Genomic DNA, 15703 nt, shown 5'->3' on the forward strand with positions numbered 1-15703 from the left:
AGCACAGAACGTGCTCGATCGTTTCCTCCTCCAACCCGCACTTCCTACATCTGCTATCACTGACCAAGCCTAGTTTAAAGGCATGTGACGCCAGCAGGCAGTGTCCTGTGTTAGTCTAAGGTTGTAAGACCTACACATAATCTTCGACACTTTACAGCCCCGCGCTTGAACCCACGCCTTTCCCGCTTGGTCGATCATGTGCACCTCTCGACTTCGCTTAATCTCCCCCAATCCAATTGGGACATCTACGGAGCAAGCTTCAAAGGATGCGCCCTTTTTAGCTAGGTCGTCCGCTTTTTCATTCCCATCTATTCCCATATGCCCTGGGACCCAATATAGATGTATGCTTCTCCCTGTCCCGATTCTCTCCAGAGTCTGGTTACACTCGCATTTAGATGCTGTGCTATGCGAGATTATTGCCTTAATTGCTGCTTGACTGTCAATATAAATGTTAACACGGTTGCAGCTTAAGCTATTCTATTCCAGGGTTTCTACTGCTTTGGTTACGGCTAATATTTCCCCTTGGAAAACGCTACAGTAATCCGGCAGCCTGTAGGATCTGCTTATTTCCGGATCAGCGCAGTATACCGCAGACCCTACTCCTTCCACTACTTTGGAACCATCGGTGTACACATGTATCGCCTCGTCCGCCATTTGCGCACCCTTGCGCCAACCGTCCACCTCTATTGTGGCCTTAAGATCTCCCACGAAGCGCAGATAGGGAATCATGTAGTATGTTCGTCTTGTGATTGATGACGCTATACTACTATGGTCATATGGTCGGCGCTCAAGCTGCCCCGAAGCACCGAGCCTGGTTGCGGTCGTTAACGCTTTGTTCTTTGCTACCAGGTCTACAGGTGGGATGTGCAAAATGGCATACAGTGCAGCCGTCGGGGTTGTATTCAGGGCTCCCGTAATGCTAAGCATCGATAGTCTGCATACCCCCTCTAATTTTTTTGAGGTATGTTGTTTTTTGTGTGGCTTTCCACCAAACAAGAACTCCATAGTATAGAATAGGGCTTACAATCGCTGTAAAAACCCAATGAGAAAGAGACGGCAATAGGCCCCACGTACACCCCAGCATTCTTTTACATGAATAGAGTGCAGTTGAGGCCTTCTTGACCCTCTCCTCCACGTTGAGCTTCCATGACAGCTTACTGTCTAGGATGATTACTAAATATTTTGTGCAAGGTTTCTGCTGTAAGGTCACCCCTCGTAACTTAGGCCTGGTCCAATTTGGGACCTTGTACCTCTTTGTAAACAAGACCATATCCGTCTTCTCCGCATTGACTTTCAATCTGATATTAGATGCCCAGGTCTGAATATCGCGAAGCGCCCGATCCATCAAAGAACTAATCGTTGGAAGGCACTTTCCACTTATGACAATTGCAACGTCATCTGCGTAAGCCGTAAGTTTTACGGGTCCCTCATCGAATTGACTGAGCAGTTGGTTGATGACCAGCGTCCACAGCAGAGGTGATAGCACCCCTCCCTGCGGCGTGCCCCCGTCCACTGCTTTCGTGGCCTCGTACAATCCCCATTGTGATGTAATCTTTCTACCATTTAACATGCAGCCGATCCATCTGACATGTGTATCAAATAAAAGGCACTAAAGAGTATTTTATGAGGGAGTGGGCCATAGTTCTATAGGTGGACGCCATTTAGGGATATCGCCATAAAGGTGGATCAGGGTTGACTCTAGAATTTGTTTGTACGATATGGGTATCAAATGAAAGGTGTTAATGAGTATTTTAAAAGGGAGTGGGCCTTAGTTCTATAGGTGGACGCCTTTTCGAGATATCTCCATAAAGGTGGACCAGGGGTGACCCTAGAATTTGTTTGTACAATATGGGTATCAAAAAAGGTGCTAATGAGTATTTTAAAAGGGAGTGATCCTTAGTTCCATAGGTGGACGCCGTTTCAAGATATCGCCATAAAGGTGGACCAGGAGTGACCCTAGAATTTGATTGTACGATATGGGTATCAAATTAAAGGTATTAATGAGGGTTTTAAAGGGAGTGGTGGTAGTTGTATAGGTGGTCGCCTTTTCGAGATATCGCCATAAAGGTGGACCAGGGGTGACTCTAGAATGCGTTTGTAAAATATGGGTATCAAACGAAAGGTGTTAATGAGTATTTTAAAACGGCGTGGGGCTTTGTTCTATAGGTGGACGCCTTTTCGAGATATCGCCATAAAGGTGGACCAGGGGTGACTCTAGAATGTGTTTGTACGATCTGGGTATCAAATTAAAGGTATTAATGACGGCTTTAAAAGGCAGTGGTGGTAGTTGTATAGGTGGTCGCCTTTTCGATATATCGGCATAAAGGTGGACCAGGGGTGACTCTAGAATGCGTTTTTACAATATGTGTATCAAACGAAAGATGTTAATGAGTATTTTAAAAGGGAGTGGACCTTAGTTCTATAGTTGGTCGCCTTTTCGAAATATCGCCATAAAGGTGGACCAGGGGTGACTCTAGAATATGTTTGTACGATATGGGTATCAAATGAAAGGTGTTAATGAGTATTTTGAAAGGACGTGGGGCTTAGTTCTATAGGTGGACGCCTTTTCGAGATATCGCCATAAAGGTGGACCAGGGGTGACTCTAGAATGTGTTTGTACGATATGGGTATCAAATTAAAGGTATTAATAAGGCTTTTAAAAGGGAGTGGTGGTAGTTGTATATGTGAAGGCGTTTTCCATATATCGACCAAAATGTGGATTAGGGTAACCCAGAACATCATCTGTTGGATACCGCTAATTTATTTATATATATAATACCACGAACAGAATGCCTGCCAAGATTTCAAGGGTTTTTTATTTCGCCCTGCAGACCATTTTCATTTCATTCTACTTAATATGGTAGGTGTCGCACCCATTTTACAAAGTTTTTTTCTAGAGTTATATTTTGCGTCAATAAACTAATCCAAATACCATGTTTCATCCCTTTTTTCGTATTTGGTATAGAATTATGGCAATTTTTCGTTTTTCGTAATTTTCGATATCGAAAAAGTGGGCGTGGTCATAGTCCGATTTCGGCCATTTTTTATACCAATACAAAGTGAGTTCAGATAAGTACGTGAACTGAGTTTAGTAAAGATATATAGATTTTTGCTCAAGTTATCGTGTTAACGGCCGAGCGGAAGGACAGACGGTCGACTGTGTATAAAAACTGGGCGTGGCTTCAACCGATTTCGCCCTTTTTCACAGAAATAAGTTATCGTCCAAGAATTTAAGCCTCTATCAAATTTCACATGGATTGGTAAATTTTTGTTCGACTTATGGCATTAAAAGTATCCTAGACAAATTAAATGAAAAAGGGCGGAGCCACGCCCATTTTGAAATTTTCTTTTATTTTTGCATTTTGTTTCACCATATCATTACTGGAGTTGAATGTTGATGTACAAATGCGTGGTGGCAACGGCGCGCATCCACGTATTTGTTAAAGGTTAGTTAGGCGAAAAAAGGGGAAGAAAAATAAAAACACCAAAAAGGTTTCGTATTAACAAAAGGAATTCACAGTGTTTTTTTTATTCAATGTGTATAAGTACAACAAGTGTTAAGGAAAATGTTAACAAATTTTGTGAAAAGTTTAAAAATATTAAATATATTTTTGGAAATTGTTAAATATGTTTTTGGAAATTGGCAACTTACGTGAGCGTGTGATTACGTGTTTCTTTGCTGGCTGCTGGATTAAAGGAGGACGAGACTCTTTGCTACATGAGCCGATGAACCCACGACACAGCTCCTTCGTTGGGTTTCCCGGCAACAAAGTTGCCGTACCGCGGGCTCACAGCGGTAAAAATCTAGGATACATACGTATTACCACTCACACATGCCTGTGTGTATAGTGATCACAAGAATATGTGGGTGGTAGTAACGAAAGAAAATAACCAAAGAAAGTTATGTTACGAGGGGGGTGGGGGGGGGGAGATATATTTAAGCCTGTGACCTAAACATACCGGCCCCCTTGCCGTAAGCAACAAAGAAAAAAATAAAAAAAAGGATGCCACGTGATCGCACGTCCAGTAAGGCGCTGTAACGAAAGAAGGCAGTGCAGATGCGGACTGCAAGCACTGCACGCCAGATAGTTGACCTCACGTGTCGCTCTCCTGTGGAAAAAGAAAAGAAGTTATTGGATATACGTACGTGGTTTTAAATTCCGTGCATATTTACTTAAATATATATAAGATGGCGCATGTGTGAGGCGTGAAAGTCGGATATTTATTTTTGGCAGGCTCCCGATACCACCAACCCGAACACGGTCGGTTGGGTTAGGAGACCGCCAACTGTCGATGCCGGTATACCGCTCACCATCATTTCGGCGTAAATGTCAGCGCCGAGTGTAAGCCGTATTGGTGATGAGCGGTAGAATTGCGGATCCGCCAACCGCATAAATTCAAAGGGCGCGGCAATCTTGGGGTCCACATCGGACGGTGGACTTAAGCGGTAATGGCTTTCGACGACGGCTGCTTGGGTCGTTATGCGCGTCGACGCTCCGAATTTGTCGCGCAGTATGAAGTTGCATTGTTCATGTCCTTGGCGCTCCAATTGTAAGTCGCGTACCAGCTCCGCATCGACGATCGTGCTGGTGGGGCAGGGATCAGTAATGACCCGAACCAGGTGTAAATGCCCACGCGATTCGATTCGTACGAAGGCCGTTGGCGCAATGGGTACGAAAGGCCGCATGATGGGCGATGGAGTAGCCTGGAGCAGCCGCCCTGTCCGGAAGCCTTTCGGCGTGTCGCGCGTTAGCGTCCTTGTACTCTGAGAGTACTCAAGAGAGTATGGCGTCGATTTTTTTTGCCGCTGCTGTCTCTCGCGTTTGGATGGCTTGGTGGGGCCGCGTTGGAGTCCAACGTCACGGCGCCGCCAATTATTTTGATAGTTCCGAGCTTTCTTTACTTCCTCCGCCCTTCGTTCGTGCAGCAACAGCGGTCGGAAACTGCGCATCCCGTTCCTGCTCGTTGACGGTTTCAGTTCTGTTTTTGCTCTCTCTTCCTCCATTTCCTCTTCCTCCACCTGCTGAGCCCAGGACTTTGTCGGCCCCATTAGGTGGATTGACAACGTGTCATGGGACGGGTTGTCGTCGCCAATGGTTGCTGCATTATCGCGTTCAGAAAGACGCTCATCTAGATGGAGCGTGGTGTGGTGCTTTTGCTGGCACCGTTTGCAGCGATATTTGCTATTGCACTTGTCCACGCGGTGGAAGGGCGACAGACAATTCGGGCAGTATTTGTGCAACAGCACGACCCGCAACCTCTCCTCCGGGGATTTTTTTCTGTATTCGGCACAGAGTCGGAGACTATGGTCCCTGCCGCAGAGCTGGCACGCGACGTCGAAACGCTTTGCGCCTCCCTCTGACTTGGCCAATAAGGTTTGATAACGGGTCATGCTCTGAAAGAATATTGGTATCATTGATCATGCCCAAATTGAGGTTAGCGGAATGTTGTTTGGGTGGCGTAAACAAAAAGAAAATTATCTCTAATATATTTTCGCAGAAGAAAAAAAAAACCATTTTATTGAAATAAAATTTAGTTGAAATAAAAAATTAAAGGCCATAAGTAAATACTTATGCGCGCAAAGAAACGAAGAAAAAACGGATTTAGCACGCATCCATGCGATGTGGCTGGTGCTTTAGTGCATTTTATAATTTATTTTATGTCGGTAGATGTCGCCGAAGTAGTCCTAACAATTTATTTTTGATTGGTGGTGAACTTTGTTTTCACAACAAGTGGCCTGCCACCACACGGAACGGTTCGAAACCTGGCTGAAAAGGTATTACCGAGTTGTACTTCCACCACCCAACATTATTTTTTGACGTGTATTGTCGATAATGTTGAGATTCGTGGAATTAGGTATTTCAAATCTCGACCACATGAATGATTGATCGAGATATGTAATACGCGATATGTGCGGCGTGTTGTGCGCGATATTTAGTGCGTGACGTGTAGTGCGCATGTAGTGCATGACGTGTAGTGCGCGAGATGCTTGCGCATGAGGCCTAACGTTTGTATTGCAATAATCATTGACAGTCAAGCATTAAATGTAGAGATTTTGACATCTGCTACGCTTTTCCATTTCCAGAATGAAAAAAAAATGTCATTGATTTAAAACACGCGGTGAGTATAGTTACTGTTCGTATAGTAAAATTTGCTAATTTTTATTAATTAATTGCTCTTTCTATTTTCAGGTATTATTAGTACAATCAACATTCATTTATGAAAATTTTGAGCCTTGCCACTGATGGCGGCGTTCCACACACAATTTGCTCATGCAGAGTTTGCGATTTAGCACTTCTTACCAAAGCCACAGGAACTTCCACCAGTTTCCTTTGGCCCGGACAAATTGGGGTTAATGTATGCCGATTTGGCAAGAAAACGAAAAACACCCAGAACCAACGAATTGTACCAAAATACTCTGCGATTACTCTGAAATTAAAAATTTCATAAAATTTCGTTTTTTGCGTGAATTAAATTGACACGAACTTTGGCGATTTGCGTCCTTTTGGAAAAGTGAAATATACTAAAGAATTATTTTGGAAATTAGTCCAGGCAGAAAAACTATAACAAAAACTGAAACTGAAATATAAGGCGATATTTTAGTATTCTGAGTTCTATGCTGTTTGCTTGTTCGAAATGTTTTCCCAGGCGCCCATTCGAGGAATTGTCTGCTGGTCAACAGCTATGCAAGAATTGTCGAGTAGTTACGTCGGTGGTAAAATGTACTTACTGTCGCTCTGAGTTCCAACCAACAGGAAAGTCGAAAACCACTTGCAAAAAAATGCGAGTATCAACTTGGCAAATATGGTAAACCAAATGCATGCGAATGTTGCAAAATAGTAGCAGCTTTTGGAAACTCAAAATGCACAAGATTGTCAACGCATGAAGCATAATATGGCCCAGCGATACAATGTGATGAATGCAAGCAGCGAAGTGCTTTCGATAAGCAGGATGAAAACAAAAAAATTAATGGAAAGCTACTCTGTTGGTTGTGTACTAGTTCGTTTAAACGAGCCGTTTTAAAATCTCGACAAGAAGGTCGCATATCAGCGAAAAAGCGTCCCCATGAAAAGACGCATAGCTCAACGACATCTGAAAAGAAATCTTCAAGGTCAACTTCTGATATAAAGAGCAACAGTGGTGGTGCTACCGGTGCTACTATTTCTTCTGTTACTGGAACATCAGCTGCAGAACTCGACAAAGTGAATTGTACTGGTTCGGGTGGAAGCGGTGGCGTCAGTGGCAGTGGAAGACGCACGTCTGGAGTAGCGAAATTAATAACCTCCTGAATCCTGATTTATCGTTATCTTATAGCTATTATTAGCGCTTATTAAAATATTGTACAGCTTTATTAAACGTATTCACTTCCAAAATATCCTACACTTCGCACCAACGCCAACTCTTTTGCATTAGGGAACAAATCACTTTTTTGCACTTTCGCAAATAGTAAAGGCTTTTGTTGCGTAACAATATGATATTATATGGTATATTTATATGGTAAATATTGAGAATTTTCATCACGTGCACCAAGGGCTGATCCAACTGTTGTTGCAGCATACGTTCGGGTTGGTCTGCCGTCAGTGTGGATGCCAGTATGTAACCTGCCATTAGGTTGCCCGTAACATCAATCAAATCATTCTTGGCATGCCAAGTCTATGGCTGTAACATAATTGTGATACGAGAATCTTTGGCCTATTTCAATGAAATTAAATTCTATCGATGCACGTTGGTAATCAATGAAATTGAAGTCTTGCAGTAATAATTTCAATGCATAAATTATGCCGACTGCGCATTTTTATCATCAAGTTACATCAGTTTATTTGTCATGCGATACAAAACTTTAGACGACAATTTTTTCCTCTTCCGCTCGATAACGTTGAGGTAACGCGTCAGCCAAATCATCAAAGGTATCTATGTTAGGCATTGTTGGTATATTTGTTGTGGGAGTATTGGTTGCCGTATGTGGCGGCGGTGACAATCCTCTGAATAAATTGCGTAAAGGCAATGGCAGACCACTGAATCTTAGTTCAATAGCAGCACCTGCAGTCAACAATAATTCAAGGGGCAGACCTAACAACTATCCTCGGACTTTTAATCAGTGTCATAAACAACATGGCAATACTAAGCCTTTTCAATATGTTTCTCAAATAATATTTTGTTCAGGTGGCCCAACTCTATATCGGTGTGTTTGTAATGGCCGCCTTAATGGTGTTTGATACCCAGAACATTGCGGAGAAATGTCGCGCAGGCAATCGTGACTTAGTGCAGCATGCATTGGATTTGTTCTTTGACGTTTTGAGCATGATCAGGCGTTTATTAATTATTCTAGCGCAAAAGGTGGAACTCCAGGTAAGTTAAAGTATGACAATGATTTAAATGATGCACAAGGTGGACTTGAGGTTACGTCTGCTCGTTCGTCGTTTGGCCTAATCATTCAGGATCTCAGTCAGTATAGGAATAACGCTGATTTTTTTCATGTTAGAAGCCAAAAGTGGATTGAAACGCCCCGGGCACTTTTTATCAACTACTAACACCTGACTGGGTAAGTGAGACAATTGAGGGTAGGGGTATACATATATGAAATTTCATGTATATTTGTATCAAAGCGTCAAATTCAAAGCTCCGGCTAAAGAGGTAACATTTTACACGGTTGTTGCACATAATGCTATGGATATAACGCTTTCGTCAAAATACATTTATCTCAACTAAGATAATGTGTCCTCGGATCACTCATATTTCTTTAATACTGAAATATTTTTTGTAGTTTTGAATTAAAAAAAGCAATGAAATTTACAACGTTTTTTTTTTGCTTCTCTCATAGAATGATTAGGTGGTAATTGAAATTTGCCGGAAATCCGATATGATTTACTTTTTAATTAAAATTTGTTAAGTTGTGGGAGTGAGAATCGGAATACAAATGTGTGTACCTACAATAAATAACTATTAAAAACACAAATGTGCAACCGTGTAACGACAATTGCACTTCCTAAATTCTGGTGAATTTGAGAACTTTTGATGTTGTGACCAAGTGGTTGCGAATCTAGTATCTATAGGGAGAGACTGCATAGACCAATATAGACTGTTGCCCCGTCATCTGTGGTGATCTTTCCATGGGTATGCCTATTATTCGAAAAAATATTAGTAGTAGAAATATCAGAAAAAATCAGTTTATGAATACCCGATATATACTGAACTGAATAACTGCTTAGCCAACTTTTTAATTTTGTGATGAATTTATTAACCATGCCACGATCTTTTGGTGTGGCTGGACATAGGTTTTATGAAAAGCACGGACATTAAGGAATCGCTCACTTGCGTAAACCTAAGACCATACGAAACCTAAACCAATTCATCGTTCAACGTCAAAAGCTCGGCCAGTAAACCGATTCACATAAAAATGTCACTAGCAAATAGTAGATATGCTATAACGAAATATGAGTACATTTGAGCATGTTAACTTATTCCTTTCTTATGTTCGGAACATTCATCTCCATTCAGAATTTGAGGAATCGGAACACTTCCATGAATACTTAACGTGATGGAGCTTTCCGAAATTTCAGAATCAAAATTGAATACTCCATGCGTAGCAGGACCGCACCAAGCTTAACCCTTCTGTCGCCCTATCTCAGAATGCCTCTCATCGACTCCACCTTATGTGAAAAATGCATTGATCTTAACCTCACATAGGGAGGTTTTGAAAAAAAATTTTGATATAGTGTTTTTTGGATAAAATTCTAAACCAACATAACATTTATCAATTCACGAAATATTTACTAGAAAATGAATTATTTCCTCTGAAACCTGTTGGCATTTACACATATATTGCCACTACTAATATACTACCAAAGGTGCCTGTCTACTAAAATTTTCCATGAGGAGGATTGAATCCTTCCCCCTTCTTCCTGCTTCGTAAAGCGACCCGTTTCGATTTGTACCTTGGGAGTGTCAAAATCTCTGTCGTCATTGGGGAACATAGTAATTGGATCATGGAAGGCTAATATTCAAACCTCGGAAGGTTTATTGGCAAAGGGTGGGATCGGTGGAAACATTTTTTTTGTCCTTCCCTCTATCACTGTTTTTTGAACAATGTATTTGTAAATGTGACGGAAAGAATTTGACTAATGATAAACTTCGGAAATAGTGTAAAGTAATATGTAAGGTTGTAGTCCTGCCACACAGTCGTATAACCTCACTTACAAAGACCAAGGGGAGGAATCAAATCGGAATGCTTGATGATCGGACTGAATATCCTTTTCTAATCACCTTTGGAGTTATGTGCTTGCTCTAAGTGATCTTAATATATAATTATATGCCATTCAGTTTCCCGAATCTTTTCTGACTATTTTGTCGACTAAGTCAGAATTTAAAATTTCATTGAAAATCTGACAGATACGAGATGTGGAAGTAAAGGCCCTCATCTTAAGTATATAAATATAAATTCGACATAACAGGGTAGTAAACTCCTCAAAAGTATATTTATGATCGGACGCGATCTTTTTAAAATGGGTCTTAAAACTTTTTACCCCCGCTTCCCACAAAAATGCCACTCTAAAATGTGATGGCTATATTTAGTCAATGTTCCGTCCTTTGCTTCACGCAGAAATGCTTTAAACTCGGATCGTAACGATTGCGAAGCTCCGACAAAGTTAGTACCATTGTCGGAGTAAACGTTTTTCGGACAGCCTCGCCTGGATACAAATCTGGCGAAGGCAGCTAGGAAGGACCCGGTACTATGGTCGTTTGTCGCTTCTAGATGGATGGCTTTCGTCGAAAAGCAGACAAACAGGCAAACGTATCCTTTTGAAATTCGACATCCCCTCCCCCGGTAGGATTTTATATCGAATGGCCCCGCGAAATCTACCCCAGTGTTAGTGAAGGCCCTAGTAAAGGTGGTGCGCTCTTTCGGAAGGATCCCCATAATTTGCGTTTGTGTCCGCTTCCTGTAAATAGTAGAGACCTTAAAGTTGTGGATAACCGACCTTATCATGACTTTAACGCGTGGGATCCAGTACTGAGTGCGGATATGACGTAGCATCAGCTGGTTCCCTCCATGCAGTGTGGTCTCATGAGAGGTTTGAACTATAAGTCTGGATAACCTGCAAGTATAAAGAAGAATAATGGGATGACTTTCGTTATGGGACATGTCTTTGGATGCCCCAGTCCGCCCCCCAGTTCGAATGATGCCTTCGTCATCTGTATATGGGTTCAGGGGTAAAATCTCACTCTTCCCATTTATTAGTTTTCCTGACTTCAAATTTGCGTACTCTTCTTGATAATGTTGCCTCTGGCATATTGTTATCAATCTTCGTGTTGTTTTTTCTATTTCGTCAGGAGCTATTGAATGAGAATCCCTTTTAAAAGAGGCTTTAGTTGTTGGGTGCGTATTCTGGAAAAACCGAAGAATATAGGATATAACCCGCAAAGCCCTCGGTAGATCGGAAAACATATCCAGAATATCAAAGTTATTTTTGACCGAAGTTGTATGAACTTTCACCCTCTTTTCCTCCATATTCGTATTGTAATCTTCTTCTTGTGTTGGCCAATTTTCGTTGTCTTCTTGTAACCAAGAAGGTCCCTGCCACCACAAAGAATTGTTGATTAGGTCCGAAGCGTAGAGGCCTCTGCTCGCCAAATCTGCAGGATTTGACGCGGAGTCTACGTGCCGCCATACTTTGTCTCCTACTTTATCGATGATTTTAGTTATTCGATGTGCCACGAACGTTGACAACGGACATGGTGGTTTTCGGATCCATGCCAGTACTATAGTCGAATCTGTCCAAAGGGTTACTTTAATGTTTGAAAGTTGCATATTTTCTATGGCCGACTCTATAATTTCTGCAAGTAGGACTGCGCCGCAGAGTTCCAGTCGTGATATGGTTTTGACCGGGGCTACTCTCGTTTTGGCCATCAACAGGTTGGTGAAGACTTGATCCTTTGTTTGTACCCTCAGGAAAACAGTGGCGGCATATGCCTTTTCCGAGGCATCGCTGAATCCATGTATTTCGACGCTGTCCTTTGGCGTAAAATGAACCCATCGCGATATGCGGATATCGTTGATTTTTCCGTATTCTTGCATAAATGCGGTCCAACGATCTAGAGTAGTTTGTGATACTTCTTCGTCCCAACCCGTGCCTTCCAACCACATATATTGTGCATTATAATCTTGGCTACAATTACCACTGGTGCCAGCCAGCCAAGAGGGTCGAACAGCTTTGCAATCGGAGAAAGTATAACCCTTTTGGTGATGGCATCGCTGTTTTCAAAAGGTTTAGCAGTAAAATAGAATAGGTCAGAATGCGCGTTCCACTTAATGCCGAGTGCTTTTACCATGCTGGTGTCTTCAAACTCAAGAAAATGCTCGCTTAATAAGTGTTACTTCGGTATACCCTGTAAAATTTTCTTGCAGTTGGACGTCCATTTTCGCAATGGGAAACCTGCCGATTGCAATGCCGATGAAATTTCGTCCCTGGCCTTTATTGCAATTTCGATGCTGTGTTCACCGGCGATTACGTCATCAACGTACATGCAATTCCGCAGGATATCTGCTGCCATTGCATGCGATGTCTCCACGTCATCAGCCAGTTGGTGTAGTGTCCGAATCGCAAGATACGGAGCACAATTAACCCCAAAGGTTACCGTTTTCAATTCATAAATGTTAATTGGGTTTTTGAGGCATTTGCGAAATATGATTCGCTGATATTTTGTTTGGTCTTCATTGACCCATATTTGGCGATACATTTTTTCTAAGTCCCTGTTAAATACGTATTTGAACAGCGGCCAACGTAGTATAAGAATTGTCAGTTCGGATTGAAGAATCGAACCTGGATATAAGGCATCATTTAGACTTTTGCCATTAGTGGTAGGACAAGATGCATTAAATACGACTCTGACTTTTGTCGTTGTACTTCCCTCCTTTATAACAGCATGGTGAGGTAGGAAGTAACAGTCATTTGAGTCTGGCGAAATATTGCCTATTTGTGTCATGTGCCCTAAGGTTTCATATTCGGATACAACTCTGTTGTATTCCGTTTGAAGGACTGGGTTTTTCGCAAGTCGTGTCTCGTTGCGATAGAATTGAGAACACGCACTTCTTAATGAGGGGCCTAAGTTAAACTCTTTCCTAAAGGGTAAAGAGACTACGTATTTGCCATCGTTGTTCCGAACTGTTGTGGATTTGTATAGCTCCTCGCAGTAAGTATCATCTTTATTGATGCTCCTCTTCTTTGGAATTTCCTCTATCTCCCAGAAAGTCGCCAGTTGTTTGTCTAAAGTGACCTCGTTGAAATATGAAACTAGGGTCTTATTTGTATCAACCGCATCTGTCCGGTCTGTCAGAATCCAGCCGAACACCGTTTCCTGTGCTATTAATGTGTTTAGCACATCTTTCTTAATGCCGCCTAACATAATTTAGGGGTATATGTCTCCGCCCAGAATTAGATCGACTGGCTCATTGACAAAGAATCGTTTGTCAGCCAGTACTAAGTCAGGGAATGCTTGCCTAGTCATTGCGTTTATTCGGCAAGTTGGAAGATACCCTGTCAGTTGTGGTAAAACCAGCATGATCGTATTGATCTCGATTAATGGGTCGGTTGGTGACCGCAGTTGTATGTTGCACGCTTCTTTTACTTGTGCAGACATTGTATTATTGATGCCCGAAACTTGGACATGCAGGTGTTTGGATGGCAGATTAATTCTGCGCTTTAGTTTCTCGGTAATGAATGAACATTCAGATCCCGAGTCTATTAGGGCTCTCACCGAATAGTCAACACCATTAAAATGAATATTGACCTGAGCTGTCCCTAGTAATACCCCTTTATTTTTGTTTGCGAAACATGAGTTCACATTATTAATCGGAGCATTTTCCCTTTCAGCGTTGCGTCGTATTTGTGCTTCCCGTGAGGTAGATGCTCCGATAGTGTCTGAAGTATTTGTTGGTTTTGGTTGATTCGAAATATGAAGCAGCGTATGATGTCTTAAATGACATGTGGCACAGTTCATTTGACTGGTGCACTTTGTTACCGAATGGCCAGCAGAAAGGCAGTTTATACACCCACGGCTGCTCTTAATTTGTTCAAACCGTTTATTGGGTGTTAAACGTAAGAACTTTTCACACTTTGAAATTCGATGTGCAGAACTTTTGCACATCTTACACGTAGGTTTGGCTACACTTGCACTTGCCTGATAGGACCCTAATTTTTAGCAGATGTATCTGTTGTCGAACGAGATACTTGTGGCTTTGAGGTTTTGGAAACTGTATCCCCTCTTAGATCAGTCACGGTTTCTAGGGTTTGGAAACGATTGTATAAGAATCTATCCATATCAGCCCATTTTGAAATTTCTGTTTTGTTTTCAATTGTTTGTTCCCAGAGTGCCAGTGTGGTTTCTGGCAGTTTTGTGGAACATAGATATGTTATAATTGCATCCCAGTTTGATATGTCTATATGGTGACATTGGAGCGCCGAGATGCAATTATTTATTTCACATTGCAGTTTCTTTATAGAGCTACCGCATTCACTCTCAACTGCTTTCAAACTAAAAAGAATTTTTAATTGGGCGTTTACTAAGATACGTTTATTTTCGTATCTATCACAAAGATTTTTCCACGCTGTTTCGAAACCGTCTTTCGTTAAAGGACATTGCCCAACTATCTCTTTGGCCTCACCTTGAGTCTTTTGGTTTAAATAATATAATTTTTCTACTGCTTCGAGGTTTTTGTTACGTATATATATATCAGTGAACATGTCTCTAAATGAAGGCCAAGAAAGGTAATCTCCTTTGAAAACGTCCGTATCACACGGTGGCAGGCGCACGCGATATTCCCTGTCTCCTGAGCTTTCTTCTTTCTTTTCGGCTTTCTCAAGTTTTTCCGAAAGTTCAGCCATCGCTGCCTGTCACTTGAGAAAGCTGAAGTATGCAATTTTGTGCTTCTTTTTGATGACCGACAGCTCTTTTTCCTCCAGTTCTGAGGAGCTCAAGAGTTCCTCATATGTCTGCTTCGCCTTCTCCCATAGCGATTTCAACTCCTCCTTTTGGACTAAGAGGGTGTGTTTTGTATGGTCTGAAGGGGACATATCATTATAGTCATTTTCAAACTCAGTCACTGCTTCTGCTTGGCGTATATAGGTATCCATTATATTAAATGAAAATTTATTTAAATATTAATTAATTAATTGCCTTTGCAGAGAGTACTGATTGAAAATGAACTGGAATGAAGGAATGTATTCGAGAGAGATTTCTCGGTGAAGTGTCCTCGAAGCTTGCAAGAAAGCTAGTAGTTTGAGGGAATGTCCAATTGCGTGGTGACAACGGCGCGCACCCACGTAATTGTTAAAAGAAAGTGCTAATGCAGCTGTGTTAACGAATTGTGTAGGCCAATAAGTAATGGCTAGTGAAAAAGTGGTGTTAGTGAAAAAATAAAAAAATGTATGAACGCTCGTTATGGACTTTTTGGTAATTTAACCAAGGACTGTGATCTTTTGTATCACAAAAAATTAGATCAGTCAAAACTGATTTGTGTATTGCCGAAAGTGAGAATAATAAATTTTTCAATTTTTTTTTTTAAATTGTATGAGAACTAAGCCTAATGGCCACCCAAACAACAACAACAATATGTGTAGTTTAAAAATAAGTGCACTTTGCACTGAAACAACAAAATAAATTGCAGTATTGCCCGTGTAAATAAGTGCAAGTGATTTTTATGTGG

General features: G+C 41.6%; 1 protein-coding gene and 1 pseudogene across 1 annotated transcript in view; both read left to right on the forward strand.

Moving 5' to 3' along the window:
* Apoltp (Apolipoprotein lipid transfer particle) overlaps nucleotides 1-15703 on the forward strand; it is a 2338027-nt gene that overhangs the window by 705366 nt on the left and 1616958 nt on the right. The gene's annotated exons all lie outside the window — the stretch shown is intronic.
* On the forward strand, nucleotides 4451-7373 carry LOC137239810 (protein FAM76A pseudogene; annotated as a pseudogene).

Source organism: Eurosta solidaginis, chromosome 2 (assembly GCF_040869045.1).
Source record: "Eurosta solidaginis isolate ZX-2024a chromosome 2, ASM4086904v1, whole genome shotgun sequence".
NCBI classification, from domain to species: domain Eukaryota; kingdom Metazoa; phylum Arthropoda; class Insecta; order Diptera; family Tephritidae; genus Eurosta; species Eurosta solidaginis.